At 36.6% G+C, this 5,689-nt stretch overlaps 1 non-coding gene across 1 annotated transcript; it reads left to right on the forward strand.

Moving 5' to 3' along the window:
- Positions 1–696: 696 nt before the first annotated feature.
- LOC127230808 (U1 spliceosomal RNA) lies at positions 697–860 on the forward strand. The gene has a single exon (XR_007835213.1). It is a non-coding gene; the product is annotated as a U1 spliceosomal RNA (small nuclear RNA).
- The last annotated feature ends 4,829 nt before the right edge of the window (positions 861–5,689 follow it).

The following is a 5,689-nucleotide window of genomic DNA, read 5'->3' on the forward strand; positions in this document are numbered from 1 at the left end:
CTACAACACGATCCTTGGATTATAAAGTTTCTCCCAAAGACTCTTGGTGAAGGTGTGGCCCTGGCTGCTGGATCTAAACATTGAAAGCTGTTTGGATCATCAGGTCTTGGACATACTTGGAATTAATTTATTGATTAGTTCTTAATTTGGGGTGGAGTCATGACTAGGAGACAATCTGACTGTATGCTTTGAAGAGAGTATTTTGACATTGCCTCTTCCATTCTCACTCCGAACTTTACAGCCATTGCTGTGTGTGTGCCCTCCTGTTGCACCCACTCTCCGTTCTGCTGTTTTATGCCTTTCCACAGGCTTAAGGCAAGGGACCAGTCCAATAACGGAACACAACTCTGAGTCAAATGAATCTTTCCTCCAGGAAGTTACTTATAGCAGGTAACTTGTCACAACACCAATAAAAAAGGAAAAACAAACAAAAATCCACGAAATAGTCAGTAGGAAGTGGAGTCATTGCTCTGACTCTTCCTGACAATGAAATTCAGAAGCCTTTGGGAGAGCTTTGCAAGTAGTACTTAGAGTAGCATGGAGATACAGATCTGAATATCTTTAGAATGCTAAGCAGAGCTTTCTGGGAGAGTTTGGTGGAATCGTAGAAGACCATTATGCCAACAAAATGTGGACATTATGATTGTGCTCATGAAATTTCCAGTGAAAATTATGAATATTAATAATGGATGGGAAATACTTACCTGGTAGGGGAGGTACTATGATAATGGAGGGGATTTTCCCAGGATGAAGTTTATCCAATGCATTCCAGATGTGCTGACCCTGTGATTTCCACACATGTGGGAAATTCAACCACATAAATTTTTGGTAATTAGGAACTGTGTTCATGATCTCCCTTACAAATGAAAGAAGGCTGAATAAGAAACTATGCAGTTTATTTCACAATACTATACCCCTGTAAAGTTTGTTTATACTACGACTGTAAAGGTGATACTCTTGGTTATTTATTTGAGGTTGGGAAATGCAGTGTAGCCCAGCATGACAACTGTAGCTTTCATATACATAAATATTCTTGAACACAGTTATATTGAGAATTTTCCTCCTCCTGAACAGTAGAAAAACTTTGATTTTGGCTAGAAATGGATTACATGTAAAGTTGTGCTCAATACTGTCATCGCTATTAAGGAGTTCAGAGAGACTTCAGGACAATGTCAACAGGTCACCCACCAAAGACTTTTTTAGACTTCTACTGTGCAAACTCATTTGAAAAGTCTTTTCAAGACATTACAGCATGAATGGCAAGTTTCTATACACATCCAAGTGTACAGAAATGCTGTTCCAACAGCTTGAAGGCTCCACTACTGCACAGGAAGGCAGCATATTTTGCTGTCCTCTATGTAGTGCTGATTTTCTTGCAACACAGAGTGCGTGAGATGCAGTTTTAAGGATGCCACCATGCATTTTCCAAAGTGAATTATGGAAAGCCCTGTAACAAGGCAAAAGGATATGTGATGTATGATAACTGTAATTTGGAGTTAGCACTAAAGACAGTGCAAACATTGGGGATTTGGAGACACAAGAGATACAGAATACCTACTGAGAAAGGGTACAAAGAGCTATCAGAGCTAGCTCAGAATAGAGGTCTTGTGGATGCTACCCAGTGAAGTTTTGAGTCCTAGCTACCCAAGCAATTTGGGGTTCACCTTGAGACTGGCATTCTAGAAAATAGCCACAAGAACTTTATGCCCTGATTTTCAGTCTTTTCTCCTTTCTACATCCAATTACCCCTTTCGGAATGCTGGCATTTACCATATACTATTGTATATGTGAAGAGTTTGATTTTTTTTTTTTTATTCCACAGAGGCTTTAGCTAAGAGTAGCTGTATTAGTCAGGGTTATATAGAACTGATAACATACATACACACACACACACACACACACACACACACACACACACACACACCTTATTACAGTGCACTGCGGATTTTAGTCCAGCTAGTCCAACAATGACTATTGATCAAAAGAAGGCCCAAAAATCCAGTTTTCTTTCAGCCTATGAGACTAAGTGTCTCAGCTGGTTAAAAGCATGCTTCCAAATCCTGAAAAATGTAGGCTCTAATGGCAGTGAAATAATAGACTGCCAATGATGGGGGGGGGGCAGGAAAATAGACAGGGCTTCCTTCTCCATGTCCTTTACATTCTTATGGCCCAGATAAGAGGTGGATTTTCCCACCTCAAAAGATACAGAGTAGAAGTGAGTTTTCCCATTTCAATTAATATAATTAGGAAAGGTCCCTTACTCTACCAAACCCACCAAATTTTAGTTAATTCCAGATGTAATCAAGTTGACAACCAAGAATAGCCATCACATACACTATCTCCTGCTGTTGGATACAGAAGTGTGTCTGAAATATAGAATAATGATAAAATATGAGAATTCCAAGATGGACAGTGACTGTATAATGACTCTCTTCTTGTGAACCTCTGATCAAGCAACTTGGAGTCTCCAAACTTTACTTTCTTTGCCTAGAAAATTCAAATGAAAATGGTACTTAGGTTGTTATAAACCTAATGAACTATTGATGTGAAAATGTTCCTGTCTCTGGCACATGGTTGAAAATGATCACTTGATATTCAGTAATGACAATTATTTCAATAATAATTGAAGATTTATGAGGCAAATACCATCATATATTTTTTCAATTAATTCTCAATTTTTTTTTCTTATTTCATCTAGTGAATAGATCTCAAAAGAACTGTAATAAACTCCAAAGTCTGCAGGGTGAGCAATTTGTTTCCACAATGTTCATTTGACTTATTGCTAGTTTACAATTAACTTAAAGATTTTATCAATAATAAACACAATGTCAAAAATCATTAGTTGAGAAACTGTTGTCAAGTTGACCTATTTTGCTCAATAAGTCTAGTCAATAGAGCATCTCAATTGTGTTTTGACAAAGAAGGAAAATCATTTCCTTCCAGCTGAGTACCTCTGAAGGAGTTCATATGAACTGTTTCTGATGAATCAGGAGGAGTTAATTTATGTATTTCACCTTAATGTTATATCATATAATAGTTATAATGAAAGATTTTCTGTACAATTATAGACTACTGAGAGAAGAGATTAAACAGTGGAGGCAACTATAATGTCAGGAGAGAAAGGTATGGCACTGTGGGGATATAAATAATATTGTACAACTTTAGGGAATTGGGTCCTGACTCTATGGAGACAGTGTTATACAGACAGATGTATATGAAATATTAATATTAACAAGAAAGCACATATTCTCAATTTTAGGAGCTTTATTAACCATCATTCCTGCATTTTCTATACTTTCCAGTATTTAAAAACCAGTATCTAAGAAATGGCATTTTGCAGAGCTCTTCACCCTCAGATTTCTGGTTTAAATTCAGCCACGAAAAGCACTAATGTGAAATTTGAACAACTTCCTCCCTAATGTCAGACAATTAAGCAGAGAAACCCAGTTTCAACGTGTAAGAGCACAATGGCATACGAACTGGACTGCAGTTCTGCTCACTGGACATAGCAGACTCAGCCAGTTAAACAGCAGACCCCCAGTTTTCCCTATACTTCCTCCTCGGAGGTATATAATTTTTCCTTCACTCCACCCAACAGATCTGTGCACTGATGTCCACACTGCTTGAAACACTCAAGAGGATTTATGTTTTCTTAACTAAATCAATAATAAGAGAGGTGAGATAAAGCAACGACAACACAAACCACCTATGCCAAAGTGGAGCTTGGTTTGTGAAAACAGACTCTTTAGGATTCTATATCCATTAGATTAGAAGGAACGCATAGCACTGTCTCTACCTGTATTCATTCATGTTCACACAGGTGCATGCCTACATGTGTGCAAATGCAAGTGCAAGTGTGTGCTTATGGAAGTAAGATGTTAATGTCGGATGACTTCATGATCCTCTCCTTTTCTTGATGATTGTGTCTCCTGTCCACTTGGCCATGCCTGCTGGTGTTTTCTTCATTCTGCTATTGTAATACTTAGTCAGTTGTATGAGTGTTCCCTTTTGGGCATATACTTCCTGACATTACAGGAGACACAAACACATAGCAAACTCTAATGCTTTGACTCTCAGGCTCCTTTTGATCCTGCTTCCACTACATTACAGCAGCCTTAAGCGCAGCAGTTGTTTGTAAGCCTTTTATGTGTAGGCTAAGGTCTAAAATCCAGTGCTTCAAGGCCGAGTCATATTGCAGCAGGATTTGAACCTGTATCCCTTTGCTTAAATAGCAAGTGCTTCATCCACCCAAGCTGGAGTCATGTCTTCAGCAGAAGAACTATCGTAAATTGCTGCTGCAGTACTCAACTTTATGGTTTTCTGTTAAGCAATGTTTAATAAGTAAAATATCTAGTCATGACTTTTAGGCCTCTTTTAGAGTAATTGTTTCAATAGTATTTCAATAGTATTAGGACTTGTTATATTTTAGCTTAAAAAAAGTCTCATCATATCTATAATGAAAGCTGAAAACTTCAATAAAATAAGAAAAATACAGTAAGGTAAAATGAAATTGATGATTGTAACTTAAATCAGGGATTTTCTTTTCATTTTTCCCTCTATCTTTCTTTTTCTTTTTGCCTTTTTCTGTTTTTACATGAATTCCACAGTCGTCTTAGTTTGTTTTCTTGTTTAAGATGGGGTCTCTCTCTGTAGTCTTGACTGTCTCAAAACTTTCTATGTAAACCAGGCTGGCCCCCAAATCACAGAGATCTACTGGCGACTGCTTCTGGAGTTCTGGGGTTGATTAAAAGCATTCTCCATCAAACTCTGCCAGGTCACTGAATTTAAAAATTGAGGTATGAATATAATGGTTCCAGCTATCTTTCCTAAAGAGATTGTAACCCCGAACCATGTGAATATAATTAAAAATATATTAAATAAAAAAATAAATATTAACAGACTATTTGCTTATCTATTCAGTTAATACAATCAATTATATAATTATAATTATAAAACCTTAAACTTGTAAACATATAAAAGTGCAATTGTTAGATGATATTTACCGTGGCATTATTCAAACTGAGTAAAGTAATTTTATAATTCCTGTCTTATTATAAAAGGTTGTGGATACTAATGTATACTTAATATTTGAATTAAATAATTAAATTGAAATAACTGTATTTGAGAATAAATAATGAAAAAAATAAAATTAAAAGAAGTTCTATCTTTTAAGAGGCTCAATGTCAAATCAGAATCAAGAACCCTTAGCTCATTTAACAAGGATAGCCCAGCAAGCCAATTAGTCGATGCAATATACCATTCTGTACCTTTGTACTTGGAATCCAAGTATCCCATAATTTCTGAAAATTAATTTTTGGTCCTCATAGAAGTGATATGTAGAAGTGGTAAGACCATTAAAATGTGGAGCTTAGTGGTTGGTTTTTAGGTCGTGGAGGGCATGGAAGAGAGGCCATCCCTTCTGTTTAAGTACCTTGTCCCTGAAGTTGTGGGCTGATTCTGCTAAGTGCTTCCTTATGGTGTGCTAACTTGCCACAGAACTGAAGCAACAAGCTCAACCAATAACAAACTAAAATCTCCAAAACGCAAGACCTAAAATAACCACCAGCCTGAGTATATTAATTACTTCAAACTTTTGTTAATTTTTATAGTAAGCTGATTATCCCAGATCTTAATAATATTTTCCGTAGGCAGAACCCAAGTTGTCTTAAATGTAAAAGCAAACTTAATT

The sequence above is a fragment of the Phodopus roborovskii genome, unplaced genomic scaffold (assembly GCF_943737965.1).
Source record: "Phodopus roborovskii unplaced genomic scaffold, PHOROB, whole genome shotgun sequence".
Classification (NCBI taxonomy): Eukaryota; Metazoa; Chordata; class Mammalia; order Rodentia; family Cricetidae; genus Phodopus; species Phodopus roborovskii.